Source organism: Ciconia boyciana, chromosome 1 (genome assembly GCF_034638445.1).
Source record: "Ciconia boyciana chromosome 1, ASM3463844v1, whole genome shotgun sequence".
Lineage (NCBI taxonomy): Eukaryota > Metazoa > Chordata > Aves > Ciconiiformes > Ciconiidae > Ciconia > Ciconia boyciana.
The window spans coordinates 7,278,626-7,294,827 of NC_132934.1; the positions used below are offsets into that span (position 1 = coordinate 7,278,626).

Below are 16,202 nucleotides of genomic sequence, written 5' to 3' on the forward strand. Positions count from 1 at the left end.
AGAGACTACTTGGAGGGAGAAATGCCAAAACAATTGTATCAAAGCAAAATATGACCTTGGTGCATGACTTGAATACTGTTCAGAGTAAAATACAATTATTGGATGGTATCCTAACTGCTGAGTTTAGAATGTTCCCAATTTTCCACCGAAGCAGGTGTTAAATACAGTTAAATAAAAATAACACCCCACAACCCACTAACTGAAAGACTGAACAAAGTAGTAAAAGCTACTAGTTGTCAATTCCACAAACATTCACACAGTCAAAGAAAGCCAAAACATACACTACTAGTTTAAAGCAAAAGCGTGAACTATTTAGAGGATTTGTAGAGTGGGATTAGAATACTGAGGAATGCTGAAGAAATACTGCATGACTTCATCTGAAAAATTGCCTAAGACTTATTTCTCAGAAAACAGGGAAGGACATAGTTATGGTATAAGAACTGCAACTTGGGCAACCCGGAGCTAGAATGAGCGTAAGGATATGACAACAGGAAGGCTGACAAGCAAGAAAAAGCAGATGCGTGGGTAAGCATTAGACATCAGTACGCTGCAGGTACAGCACAGTTTACTACGGCAGTGGAGCTAAAGTTTAGATTAATCTGTTTTGATAGAGAGAAGGTGAAGCAGACTGTGTAACAGAATTAGGTTCCTTGGCATTGTTCCCTTAACAGAAACCATCTCCGGAACATGGACAGGAATGTAAAGAGGGCACCATGAAAATAAAAGTAAGAAAGATGCTGTTTTGAATATTCAACAATGTAACGCACTTCAATATCCCAAATGTGATTATGATTTTAAACCAATGAGGCAAATCAGTTTTAAATCAATGACAAGACTGGGAAAGATTCAAGGGTTGATTTGTTTTGATTATTAAAAAGCAATGAACTCTAGATAAAGCAAAGCTTTAAAAAGGTTTGAAATAGTTTTCAAGCACACACTGTTATAAAAATAACTCCAGGCATGTGGTTTTTTCTTCACTATTTAGTTCATGGCAACATAATGAACTTCAGGAATTGTACATATCAACCATCTGGGCCATGAAATAGAAAAACAGTAGATATTACAGTTTTCTATCATATGACATTACAACCACATTTATTTGTTCAAACCCAGTATTTCTTTAGTAAAATTTACCTACGTATTTCTCAGATATTTAGACAAGAAGTTGTGCCAAGGTGGCCTTCTAAGCCATCTGTTAGAGATTTAGCATGGTCTCTGCAGTTTTCAAGTTTTCACTTGAAGTTTCTTTAGGGGAATGCAGAGAGAACCTCAGTATGCCCCATCACGGACACAAGCACCAGCATTCAGGCAACAGTGATGCTTGTCCCAGACTTCCCCTAATGGAAAGTCTGACTGCTTCTTTAAAGCTTTTACTTACGATCTCCAGAAGTTACACTTTGTTATTCGGGCTCATTTGGGCCCCCTTCTGCTTGTCACCATCATTTAGCAATCATATTACTCCCATTTATTATTGAGGACATTGAGCTTTGTCATTTTTTCCAGTGTGCACCAGAAGCAGCACACATGTATTTACACAATTATTTGAGGGATAAAAAAATAAAAATTAAGAATTACATCTGCTATATTTGAAAGCTATGCATCTCTGTGCCACAACATTGATAAATAATTTCCTCCCTGTAAGGCGAGAAGCAAGGAGAGTAATTTCATATTGCTCTGCCTTTGGTGTTGTCCAAACAGTGTGCTGTTCCTCCTGCTCCTTCAGGTGCTGGATCCACCTTTATTTCTGAGCTTAAAGAGGATTGCAAGACACAAAGCAGTTTGGTTTCAGGTTTTTCTCCAACGCAGTTTTATAGCGATTGCGGGATTCTGTTACCCCAGCTACCTATGTGAACACTGACCAAGACACAACTCTTGCACGCCATCCACAGCGCCCTTCTAGAAGCCCTCCCCAGCACTGTCACCACACAGGGGCACAGGCTGAACTCTATGCAACTGAGTGCACTCAAGCACTATATATCCCCCGACACAATTATAACAATCCATTTTTTACCCTTTACCAGTTCACATACTATGCCTACTAAACTGACAACGTCCACTAAAGCTACCAAATCTACACTGACATGAAGTAGGACATGAAGCTTAGCATTACTTTCAAAGTGAGAAGCTAAAGGAACCATAATCAAAATTAAATTGCATTTTCTTTTGTGAGACACAGAGATCTGTGCTTACCATAAGCCTTTATAGAAGGCCAACTATGGGATTTTAATAAGTAAGCTTTTATGTTTGCTTAGAAAGCTGACATTCCTTCAGAGAATTCAAGTACTGAGCAATCCTAATCTTCACTTCTCCAGCGGACAGATTTGGGGGAAAAGCTTACTTGTTTAAAGTGCGACTGCTGCTGGGCTTCAAGAAATGGGGAAAAATTCCTATTGCTATTTTCCCAGGAAACGAGAGATTAGATTGGATTTGAGAAACAGTGTGGCTGAATAGTAAGTAGTCAATATTGTAATACATAGTAGTCAATACATTCAAGTAGTAAGTAGCCAATACATTTTTTATTAACAGAATTTTTAAAAAAATTACTACTTGTATTTAAAAAACATACTCAAAAGGACATGCACAGCTCTTCAACACCACAGATGGAATAACTGGCAGAAGTTGAAACAAAGTTTAAACCTTTGCTTAAAAGAATGTCAAACTGTACTTGCACCAGAAACCGAGTCCTGATTTATGCTAAAAACGTGGCCATGGCTTACCTTCCTTTCCTCTGCATAAGTAACATATGAACCAAAGTTTGGCATGTTCTGTGCCTCATGACAATTCAACTACATTTAGTGTGGGAATTATCATATTCATTGCCTTTAAAGTAATCCTCTTCCCTTTCTGCCAGAATCATCTTAACCTTCTAGCTGCACTGAGATAGTTTAATGTTACGTTAATCCATCCATACTGAAAACTCAGAAAACAGCTTGAGACAGGGACAAGAGGTTATATTTTGGGAGATGAGCATAAAGTATGATTTTTCTTATAAGAGGAATTATTTAAATATCTCCAAGTTAGAAATTACACAATGATTCCTGATAAAGTAAAAGCTAAATATGGGAACAAGAAAAATTCTTCATGAAGTATCTTCATAGGCACAAAAAGACATTACTACATTGCTACAAAATTAAAGACAAATAACTGGTATTCTAAAGTCTTACCAGTTTTATTCAGTAAGTCTTATCTCACTGAAAGCAGTTAAAGATGTGAAACAAGTATGACTAAATTTTCTAATCAAAAGTTAGCATTACAGATGATCAACACCACATTATACAGGAAACACTGCAATCTCAGATGAGGCTGACATTAATATATAGTCAATTAACTAGTACAGAGAACTGATTTTGACTAAAAACTGAGGAAATGTATTATCAACGACCTAAAAAAGTATAATCAATGGTGATAAGATCTGCCAATGATGGCACACTAAACAGTGCATTTAAGTCCCCCAAAAAATTGGTCAGGCTTACAAGGTACAACGAGCATGCTTAAAACCCTGCCAAGCAACAATGTCATACATCTAGCTTTTGAAAAGGGTAAATCAAAAAGAAAGGCCAAGAACAAAATTCTCTGAACAGTTGGCCTGATACATGTAACACTCCCCTTTAGAAAGCATTTTCCCCTCATCACTGTCAACACTGACCTGTTTTCTGTATTTACAAATTTGTAAGTTTTGAAAAATCAGTATGCAAAGGAACTGAAACATCATTACAGCCAGAAAATAAAACAGAAAATCCCAATCTGCGATGATGTGAAAAAGGACTGACATTACAGCCAGATTACTGCTTTTCTGCCTCACTTGGAAATCAGATTATCTTAGTCAGTGATGCTGAGATGACTAGTAAACTGCTGGATTTAAACCTTCAAAAGTATATTTAAGGATGGGACTAGAACTGGTCTCATTTTGCAACTCACTGATTTTGAACTGCTAAAGAGTAAGGCCTGATAAATTAGACACCTGTGGACTGCCATCAGCCCTACACAGCAAGAAGAAAGCATTGCCTAGCATCAGCACAAGTTTTCTTCCTTTGTCACTCTTAGAGTCTCTTCTCACCTCACCAATTATCAAAGAATTGAAAAAGACACAATTTCTTCAGGAACAGAAAGAGGTGATGGTATCTAAGAAATTTAAGTGTCACAGGCAAAAAAATTAAACTAGTCCTACACAAGGACACAATCCTAATTAGCCTCCAGTACTTATTTTCTGAGAGAGGAAATAAGTGATCTGGAGATGCCAGTGTTACTTAGTAGCAACAAATTTACAGACTAATTCTGGGTGTTATCCTGCTATCCGCTATTAGGTGGTCTCTGAATGCATCATAATCGCATTTAAAATAAAAGCCCACATTTTTAAAGCTGGAGCTGTTTCAAAACTTCAAAACCCCTGTCCAGTTCACTCAATTGATATAAAAGTTGAAAAACATCATGCTAAATTAAAATAAATTCCTAAAACTGACAACAAACAGGCTTCTTACACAAACTTGAAAACTAACTGGAAACTCCCAGTTCCTACTGAGCAGCTGCAATTCTAAGTATCTCGCAGCTTGCGAGGAATATTGGGGAGAACAGTTTACTTTTCCAGAATTTTCGATTCTTCCAATCCTAAGAAAGGCAAGTGCAGTAGATACAATCAAGAAGGAACTAATAATATTAATAGACATAATGCAAAGAAAAAGTACGTAATGTTCTGCTCCGAAATGAATGCAAGACTAACTGGAATGGACCAACTGCCATACGTGATCTATATAACAGCAAAACAACAGATGCAAGTAAAAATAAACACTATTAAAGAGAAAATAAGGACGTGCCCTACAAATAGATGTAAAAATGAAATTCTGACTATTAGTACAATTTTCTCAAGGACAGAAATTTTTGCAAGAAACCAGGTACTGATAGAGAGCTACAGTATGACAGATCCCATCCAACTCCAAAATAAAAAATCCTGCTTTACTCTTGCTGTCGTGCCATCTTCTCCCTTCTGTTTCAGAGGGAGAAATGGTAGCTGTAGATGTAGGCATCTACAGACACCAGAGAACCTTTGATCCAAGGTCCCCCTATCACCCACCTAAAATACAGGTTTTTTTAAGGGGGAGGAGGGGGAAAGGCAAAAAAAGGGAAGAAATAAAATTGGTAATCATGTATTTTTGTATTAATTTAAATTGCCAAGCTAAACATTGAGGATCCTTCTTGCAGCCCCAGCAGTAACTCAGTTCTTCAAAATAAATGAGTGGGAACAGGCAGTACTATCCCTTGTGTTTCCAGCGGCCAAGGAGCAGCTGAACAGCCTGCTACAGCCTGGCAGCGGCTCGGCTGCTCCTGGTCAGGGGTGACCATAACACGAAGAGCCCATAGTTACACCTGGTTTTCATCACACAGCCTGACGGAACCAAGCTGCTGCTGAGTGAGGAACTGCCAGAAGACAGTAAAATGCTGGTCCTTCCCACAAGAAGAAAAGTTTCTGCTCTTCAAGGTTTACTGAGTACCTGTAGTTTGAACTCTGCCTAATTCTGCACGGCTTCTAATCCTGTTCAGCTACAGAACTGCAAAACATTAAGGCATAGCATTTTAAAAAGTGATTTTCATCTGCAATCCACTGAGGATGCATCTCTAGCCCATGCAAAAGTAGTCATACAACTTATGGGAATGATCTTTGGGGTGACTCATACTCACAACTGAGACTTCTCCCTGAAAGCAGCCTAAAAATGCCTAGTTAGATACAGTACCTCACCTGGAAAAAGTAACAACAGTCAAGTGCTAGCTTCCTCATCAAGGTAGCACAAAATGAGTACGGTCGAGAGCCTCAGTGTGTTCTCTACGTGTATCGAAGGAGTGTGTAGGTACAAGGTACATTATAGCGCTTATGCATTATCAACAGCATAATAAATTGCTTCTTATGGATGTGACACAAATTTAAGCAATGACTCTTTCCGATGTGGTCGGTATACTAACAGCATCCTCTATAATCTTATCCCGAATTCTGAAAAGGAGATTTCTCCCTTTTTTGTTCTTTGACCCATCATCACTGCCTCCTCAATTGCGGAGCAATCTATAAACCCCAAAAGACTTGGAACATGCTAATTTGTTTTCCATTACTTCACTCAAATTCTTGCTTGTTTGCACATTATACATTCCACTGCACAGAGAGCTGCACTGGCACAAATTCCTGTCTGTAGGCACTACCACCAGCTGCTATGCATCTACACATTAAAAGCACATATCAGAGCAATAAACAAAACATTTTGTAAGTCTCTGGTCATATCAGAAAGTCCCTTTAATACCCAGACTGTTTATTTTCCTTCCAGTCCATTCTCACAGGGAAATAAAAGCCATGACGTACACTTAATAGTATTCTGTTGTGGGTAGCCGATGATCAAAAGGAAAAAACTTGGTAAATACCTGCATAGATATTAAACCTGCTCTGAACAGAAAAGATTAAGCATCATTTATTATATTTTATTTTTCTCTTCATGCAGAGAGACCTTTTAACATAAAAGTGAAATAGTTACAGTTAGAAAAGCAATGCCTTTTACATAGCAATACTTCCTCAGGAAAAACAATATTTCCAGAAGTTAACTGAGCTACATTTCTTCCACCATTAAACATAATTGTCTACCTTAATAGTATTAAGTATTTAAAACTCAGAGTTATCACTAATCCGAAATGAGAGAGAAGTAAAACAGCACATGATATAAACAATTAAAGACCGGTACATAAAATAAAACGACATTTTACCAGTCGTTGAATTGTGATTTTCTGCCCAGTCCTTGTAAAGCTCTGTTTTAGTCTTCATGAAGTAAATCTGTTTATTTCTAGACCATATTCTAAATCAGTTTATCAAAAATGAATGGGGGAAAATTCTCCTCCTCCACTTGCAGCATTTGCTCCACTTAACTGAGCCACTTGACACGTGCTCCTTCTTTTTCAAGATATGGCCCCTCTACAGCTACACGAGCTGCAGATATTCAAACAAAGATATCGTTTGTTAATAAGAAGCGTCATGGAGGCACCATGCTAGTGTTCTCCACCACAGCCCACAGCCCTGCATTCCAGCTAATAATAAACAAGAGGATTTGAACAAACAGCCTCAGAGGACACAGCTCCTGTAACACATCACTGTTACGCTCTTGGGTAAGAATTTTTACTGGTATTTACCAAGTGCCTCATGAAAAGCATCTTATTTGAAGGACTTACTAGAAATGGGGCTTGAAGTACCCTATTTCTGGCTTATTACTTAAGAAACCATGAAATTAAGTAACTCTAAAAACAGTTTAGATTTCTGTAACTGGCATTTCCTACTTACAGGATGGAGATTTTACATATTTTCTCTTTAAAACTCCTTTATTGTTCAGGATATCTTGGGGACCTGAAATACCTAGGATGTCAGGAGTTGACAAGAACGTTTTCATTGATGAAAGTACAAAAGCTCGAGATTTAATACTGTTAGAATTCATCTGCTTTTTCTAAGCTGGTATATAGTCAGCATCCTCAAAACCTGAAAAACAAATCTCCATATCAAATATTCAAGGACACACACATCAAGCTGTTCTCCTGCATAGATTTTAGTCCTTACACATGCTCTCTCAAGCAAAATGTCAGCCTCTATGCAATGCTTACAGCTAGGAGCCAGCCAATTCCATTTCTTAACCTAACCAAGTCAGAGCACACACACTGACAGACCTGGCTTGGAAGACTTGTGTGGGCTTCCAGCTCTTCGGGAAACCAACAGAAAGCTGATAAGTGGGACTATTCAGCGTGGAGAAGAGAAGGCTCAAGGGGATCGTATCAATGTATATAAATACCTGAAGGGAGAGTACAAAGAGGACGGAGCCAGGCTCTTTTCAGTGGTGCCCAGTGACAGGACCAGTGGCAATGGGCACAAACTGAAACACAGGAGGTTCCCTCTGAACATCAGAAAACACTTCGTCACTGTGAGGGTGACCGAGCACTGGCACAGGTTACCCAGGAAGGTTGTGGAGTCTCCATCCTTGGAGATACTCACAAGCTGTCTGGACATGGTCCTAGGCAACCAGCTCTGTGTGGCCCTGCTTAAGCAGGGGGTTGGACCAGATGACCTCCAGAGATCCCTTCCAACCTCAACCATTCTGTGGTTTCCTTGCACCCTGAAAAGTGTTAAAATACCAGGAACAGGAGACCTGATCAAGTGCATTGGACTATTCTTTTTCCCCCAGGGACTATTAAAAAAAACAAAATGGTTCCTTCAATTGTTTTAATCTTCCTCTCCATATCGCCTGGCAGAGCAATGAGTGTGGAAATGAGCAGCAGCTCCTTTGTCTTTACCACTGATTACTATTCATGGATCCTACCCAAACCCAGGTGTCAATAGTTTAGTCTGTGGTTTCAGTATGAGTTTAGACTGAGATAGTGTGATATCCACCACTAGGCACGTTTCCCTCAAAAGCAGCATTTTCTTACTGCTGACATTCGTACACACGCAGCATTAATCATGTTGCTATACAAAAATCTTCCTCCCTTTTTCTCATGATAGAACCACTGAACTGGTTTTGTAAAACCAACTACTTTCTGTTTCCTTACCCGAAAGCATATTGGTGGGGAAGACGAAAAGAACTCACACACAATGAACACGAGCACTCCTTCCAGGCTGACTCTCTCAACAGATATCTTCACCACCTGAAAACAACCTGCTTTTTAACATCACTAGTACTCTTCTACCACACACTATCTCAGGCAGCAATAAGTTGAGTTATATTACAGATATTTTTCTTATATCTTTAACTGGTTTTGAAGTTCAGTATGTCTATTTTTGTGGGTGTTTTCAACTAAAGACTTACACAGAGAAAAGGGAAGATTTTGGCTTAATTGAGATTTTTCTCTGTTCAGAAGCAAAAAAAAAGCTAAAGGTGGAGTAAAACTATTTGTAAAATCAATATATTCCATTATGCCCTGCACCAAAAAAGAAACCATTCCAACAGCAAAACACAAGCACCCATCCCCTCCTTAATAATCAGCCTTTCTTCAGAGTAGAACCTGTTGTAGTTTTACTGCATGAGGAGTAATGGATAGAAGATAACGAAAGTAAGGATTTAACTTGCCTGAAGAAACATGATTGAACTCTCATCTTAATGAAAAATCAAGTTTCACTACAGCAGAATACCTGCAGTTCTGCAGCATCCCCTATGAGATGCTGCACAGTCACCAATGGAAAATGGTCACTTTGGAAATTAGTAGAATTAACTGCTACTAAAAGCTATCTCAAAGCAATTTTAAAACAATCCCCAAAGGACTCAAAGCAAGAGCAGGGAAACCAAGGCAACCCTGCTAAGTAATATTCCATAGAAGCCTGTGTCAAAACATGAAGTTAGAATTTAGGAGTAATATATATTGCAAAGAATTCAAATCAACTACTCTTACTATCTTGCTTTTAAGCAGCAATTGACTAAAGGACTTACAGGAACTCTACTAATATTAATCAGCTATTGCAATATGTCTATGACTTCATTTTTAATAACACAGCCTTGCTAATACATATTAGTTAACAGAGCACTGAAAGAACAAAAATCAGAATAAACCACCAGTAAAACAGCAAAAGAACATAATCTAATAAAACACAGCTTGGCCATTTACTTAGTCTTAATTTGCAATTATTTTTAATATGTGTTTCACATCAATAAGTACACCTTAAAATTATATCATCTCCATCAGCTATGCCTACAACTAGCCCAGCTGGAAGCTGCAGTTCGAATGCTCACGTCATCACCTCACTGTTAAGCCTTATGAATGTTACCACAAGGGTTACAAAGTGGAGCGACAAGAACTGGCAAGGTTCTACTGTAATTCCATTTTACGAAGTGTTGTGTGTGCAGTCATGAGCCAGAAGATAATTAATTTGCTGAAGGTTAACATAATCAGTTTGCAAAGCCAGAAGAAACCATAATTGCTAATTTGTGACAAACTACACTGAAAAGAGTAAGCCCAATTTTGAACAATGCTCCTTTCTTGAAAGAAAAAAGAAAAAAAAAAAACCCAGCACACAACCCACCCTCCTGCCCAGGACTCTGTCAACACAATCCCAAACATTTATGGCAGCTCTTAATAGACTCAAATGTAAAGACTTGGGCTGGGTATAATTTGGCACTTGCCAGTATGCAAAGACTGGTCTGACTTGAGCAACAACTAGCTAATGTCTTATGTCTAAGCTTAAGTCATCCTTTGTTCTCCTTCTTCCCAAGGGTGTAGCTGGCATCTGGCCTTTTCACTAGTTTATTACTATTTTTCTCTTTCCTCACTGCTATGAAAGGGCAGCATTATGACCATTACGAAGTGGTCATTCACCTACACATTTCGTCTTTAAGGAGATGTAAACACTATGCTGACTTAAGTAATGTCAGCCCTACAAACGGCTGTTCAAGTGGCCATCAGAGCAGATTTGCATTCTCGCTGTTCAACGAGATAGAGAAAGCCTTGTTTCTGTAACACGTTATAACCCAGCAGCAAAGAAATGACAAAGATACAGTCTTCATGGAAAAACATGGGAGGTTTTCTACCACATGGAAATTATTTTACAGTCTTCCACCAAACATTAAATTTCCTGGAACTCCTACTGTGGCTAGACCTGATCCCGCTGTAACATGTAATTCGTTTCTTCTACAGCCCATGAGTATTACTCCCACACTCCCCTTGAAATCCATGACCTTTCCCAGTACTAGTCCTAGCCTTTATAATTAATTTCTTAATAAAATATGCTACAAATCAGCTGCTGTATTAGATGGTAAGATCAGACACTTGACCACAGAAGCAGTATTGGCAGACAAAAAGCAGGAATATTTCAGGAATTTACCCTCGACCTAATGTAAGCCAAGTCATCTTTCCACACTAGCGCCTTTTCAGGTATTGGTTATGACTTTATAAGCAAATTTAGCTGAAAACGCCATTTTTTTTGATCCCTCATACTTTAAAAGTATATTATGCCTGCAGTCCCCAGAGGCTTTTGAAAACTAAAATATCCCTTCTGCACGCTGACACTACTCATACTTCTTTTAACCATGACATGCTACTAAACATACAAGCAAAACAACCTTTCAGCAAGATTGAACAAAGCAGTTCTCTGCAATAAATTTCCTCTTAATTTTCCCAATGCCATACATCAGGACAACATATAAAAATCATTTTTCCCAGTAACATAAATCAGAAGAACATTCTAAAAAAAAAAAACTATCTGAAATTGACATAATTTCAGACATAATTTCAGATTTCCTGTATTGTACATCTTCATTAGTAGCAGACCATAAATGTTTTCACAGCACTAAGATTTGCAGTATCAATTTAAACAGTAAAATGGTTCTAATATTTTAGATTCTGACACAAGCCAGAACATTTCATAAGAAGAATTATGCTTCCCACATTAACAGACCTGAATATAAGTAGTCAGATGCCACACTGCACTAATTATGTTAAGTCTCCCGATTAATCATTTTTATCTCAGCATTAGTCAAAATCAATGGAGCAAACAATAATTATATTTTAAAATTCAGCGTTAATGATGTGAAGTCTATTCCCAGCTTAAAGCATCACCAAAACAACACTCATGCATAATCTGGAAGAAGTTTTTGAAAGGGCCTCTTCATTTTTGAGGAAGCTGTTTCATTTCTTCTCTAGGGCTAAAGAAGTTACAGAAGTTCTCTAGGTACAACAGTTTCATCTATATTCGTATCATTTGACTGGCTAAAATAAAAAGGTTTGTTCCTCTACACAGACAATCTTTGAATACTCTGACATACACAACTCATCATTTAATTACACAGTCAATTTAACTGATTAAAACAGGAAGAAAAGGATGGTTTGTTTTTGTAGCAGATGTTATTCTGCCAGTTAATAAGACTAAAAAGCTCCAAGCCAGCTCAGAAAAACACCAGCACTGACTCAAGGTGGCAGGAGTAAAACTTTACCAGCATCATGGGGAAGAAGAAGAAACTCCCCTTGACCTGCCCAGTGACCACAAGCTGTTACCTAATGGCTGACGCTACGTTCTTGATCAGTTAAACTGGCTGCTGAAACCTCGGTGGACCTTGCATGATACGGAAAGGGAAGTGTTCACAAACAAGCGGCAGATGAGCAGTTACTGATAGTACTAGCTTTTACTTACCAGCTACACATATACTTCCAGATTTTCTTTTTTCCTGCCTTCTCCTGGAAGAGACATCATGAGGCACCCAGGGATTAGTCCTTACCCAAAAGCGTGGCAAAACCAGCCTTCAGCCTCTGTCCGCACTTCAACTTGAGTCTCCCAGATGCCAAGTGAGTGCTCTGCCTATTTGAGCACAGCCTCTGCATGGGGAAACCTCAGAATTTATTTTGATGTTTTAAGCTCAGTTTCATGCCGATGAACAACAGGAAAATAAAATCTTAAATATTGTAGAAGTTCTGGCAGGATGAAAAAGCATTTCTTGCTTTATTCCAGCAAAAGCGTATTACACTAGTTACTACAGGCTCCTGGTGATCTATACCATACGGCATGGATTTAAGGTGTCCCTCCACCTGCCATAATGACACACTGAAGGGACCATCAGGGATCACAGTACCAGCTACAGAGGAGCTGTAAGACCTTTCTGTATTCAACTTTAATTATAATCTTAACATATTAAAAGTGCTTTCACACAAAATACTGAGAGTTAAATGCTACAGCTCGGTTCACCATAGCTGAACAGCTTTCTTCAGCGACTCTGCCTCCAAGCTATTCATCTTTGAGCAGATAAACATTTTAACTGCAGTAACACCTTAAGTACAAACAGGATCCTCTAAGTAAATCCTATGAAAAGTCTGAATGGCACCAACAAGCTCCTATGACACTAAACCTACTCTTGGTGACTCTATGATAAATTTGATTAAGTCCGCAAAAAGACATCAAGGCAAATTTAGATACCTGCCTGCTTATAATACCAGTCATGTCCACACAGCACAAAGTAGAGTTGCTCTGAAAAATCTGACTAAGCAGCTACTTAAAATATCTGTCATTCACTTTATTAAAAACTAAAATGAAATTTGGGAGAGGGAAAAAAAAAGATTGAAATCCCCTCGAACATGTGAAATTATCTTAAGTGTCATGCAGCACTATATCCATGTTTTTATGTTTATAAAGTGGTTACAGGAAGGGCTGGAGGAATAAGAGACAGCCAAATGAAGGGTAAACAAGTTTGTTGAGCAGCAGCAGAAACTGCTATCAGTTTCTTCAGCCTTGCTACAAGAAAAGGAAGTTAGCAACAGACAAGAAGCTTCAGTTGTTTTCAGTTTCACTAATTGAGGACTGGTAAACAAAAAAAGTAAACAGCCATGGCATTTCCCATGCGAAACAGGAATTAGGACCTCAAGGACTGTTCCGTGTTCTTTGGGTGCCAGCCTCAAGCTGACGGAAAACACAGGAGAGCGGCTGCAATAAAGCCTAATGGCATACCCACCAAACTGAAATCAGGTTAAATTTGTACTGGTATTTAGCAATACCAGTACAAATTTGTTTGCATCCGTTTAGTTTGCATCAGCTAAAACATTTATTAATATAAAAACTCCAGAGTTTGGTTAAAACAACACAAAGAGAAAAGAAAAAAAAAAAGATTAATCCCTCGAACTTTGTGGCTGTTTATCCACAAAACACTGTACCAGTAAAATAAACCTTCTGGCTACATTATATCCATCACCTTTATTTCAATTCTTTTTTGCTAGATGTAACACCTAATTAGTTTTTAGATTTAATCTATCCATAAACCTTAGGAGAGACTGGCAAAAAAGTCTGGGGATTTTTTCCCCCAGCCTCTGCCAGGGAGATACCAGTTAAGCACAGACAACGCTGAGATCCCATTATCACTGAGAGGCAAGCACAAAGCTGCAGTAGTATAGGACCACAAAACAAAAATGAAAAGGCTTTTGTTTGAATATTTGATTTTAAAGGATAACACAGGTTAATCAGAACAGAATTCTCCACAGGGGTTATACATCTCCTACTTCTTCAAGCAGGAGATCAGAGTGAGATGTACCATTTGGCTCATTCTTTGGATCCAGTGTTCACTGCAGAAGCCAATTATTAATTTATTCTGCTGTTGCACAGAAACAATGACTTTAGTAATCAGTGCACTAACAGATATATCATTAATACTTTCTTTTTACTGGTTTACAGGAAGATTACCAACAGTGAGGTACCTTAATGACACTTACAAACCTACCATCAAGTTTTCAATGCTACTTCTCTCAAAATCAATACTTTTGTTTCAGTACTGATGCAAGATGAAGAGCTACATGCACATGCTGCAAAGACCTCCTAAGAAGTTTCTGTTACAAGACAAACACGAGGTTAATTCTAGTCTAGGCCTTGTGCACAGGCATCAAGCAAAAAATCCATTTACTTGTTAATGCTAAAGTCAATGATGCAGTAAATCTATTAATGAAGATCCACTTTTTTACTACCATGCTCTGTTAAAAAAAAAAAACACAAAAACACACACACAGAAAAATCTGACCATTTGTCATACTCTCATACCTCAGCAGAAAACGACCTGAAATGGCTAAAAAAGCATTTCTGAACTCAGTACACAGAAGAAAGTCTACTTCATCCAATCTGAACACTGGCGCAATACTTTGGCAACACCTATTCCAAGTTACAAGGTTTAGCTCTAGGATAATACACAAATAAAGCCTTTTATGGATTTCAGTCCTGCTCAATAACCTATTTGCATTCCAAACAGATTGCTCTCAGCCTCTGCAAATTTCATATCCCTTACAGGACCAAAATCCATAGTAAGTGTCAAGACTTTGTTGAGCCCATGGAGCTGCATTCAGCAAACAAGCATACTGTAACCCGGTAATAGCAGACTAACCGCAGAAACCTCCCGAAGTAGGGCAGACAGAAGCTGTCCTCTCTATCAGAGAGAAAGGGGAACAGCACGTCTGTACTCAGTGAAGCACAAGTTGAGTTTTAAACATAGATCCACCCACTGTCTGCACTGTGCTTGTATACAAGCAATTAGGATATTCAGCACTTTGGGGAGGGTTCAAGTTCTCATTTGAGCAGCCTGGACAGACCAAGAGCGAGGGCGCTGACTAGTCACCCAGACATCAACAAAACATCACAACTCAACTCTTCACAAGAAGATAGCTTGGAGCTCTAACTACAACCAGCAGCTGCAGATAGAAAACTTATTGGCCAAAGCACTTCGTATGCCTAAATTGCCTTTAAAACCTCTTTTTGACTTACAGACATAGCCACAGCGGTCAGACAGGAAACCTTCCCGTGAGCCGTAACACTCATTCTAAAATTCATCAGCTTCACGTGAAAGTTCAACAAGTTCAAGTCTGAAATTTTAATCAGTGAAACTAAATCCAAAATAACTTGTGAGGGGAAAAAAGATGTTTTAAAGTATTTTGGTTATGAATTTTGGTTCCCCTATTACTTTATCAGTGAAGACATTTCTTCAGTACACATTAAAATCCAAAATTTGTGTTTCCGATGTTACTGTTAACAAAGCCAAAGCATCTCCTTGAAACAAGGAGCTGTAATGCAGTAAACCAAGGCATCATCTCTGCAAAGGTCTAGCAATAGGGTAGGAAATTAAGAGGTTGAACATAAGTGTTGCTTCAGTTACGGCATCTTGGAAGTATTAAGAGTTATCACTCCAGTAGCTTCAAACTTGATGAAAATCCAATAGTCTTTCATCAACTGCCCTCTTCAGCAAAAGTACAGTTGTCATCTGCCATCACATAAACAAGGCTGAATGTGAGTGAAAATTACCAAGTGTTTCTCCTGTTTTAGAGTATTTTCTGAAATTGGTTAATATAACAGCAAACTTCTTGTTATGACAACAAGCAAGAATTTACAAAGAACTCAGCCTACATTGAGGCTGGGAGAAAACAGAGAGAGAGCATTTTCAACTTAAATTTATTTTAATATAATCCACAGTAAAGACAACAGCTTTTGGTCTGTGTTAGCCACAGGTATAAACTTTACTGTACTTTGTCTAGAAATTCTGCTCACTTTTTTTCTCCTTCCCTACCTCACTTTTTTCCCTGGCATAGAAAAAAGGAGTGTAACTACTGAACACTATAAAATCACTCACACATACTCTTTATTTGCCAACACCCGCTGTTTTGGAAGAGCACATCAAACCTAGCAATTGACAATAGGGACCACAGTTCACATTATTGTGATAATGTGCTATAAAAATGTAGAAAAATAAAAG

At 38.3% G+C, this 16,202-nt stretch overlaps 1 protein-coding gene across 4 annotated transcripts in view; it reads right to left on the minus strand.

The window, feature by feature from the left end:
• USP6NL (USP6 N-terminal like) overlaps window positions 1-16,202 on the minus strand; it is a 125,970-nt gene that overhangs the window by 71,569 nt on the left and 38,199 nt on the right. The gene's annotated exons all lie outside the window — the stretch shown is intronic.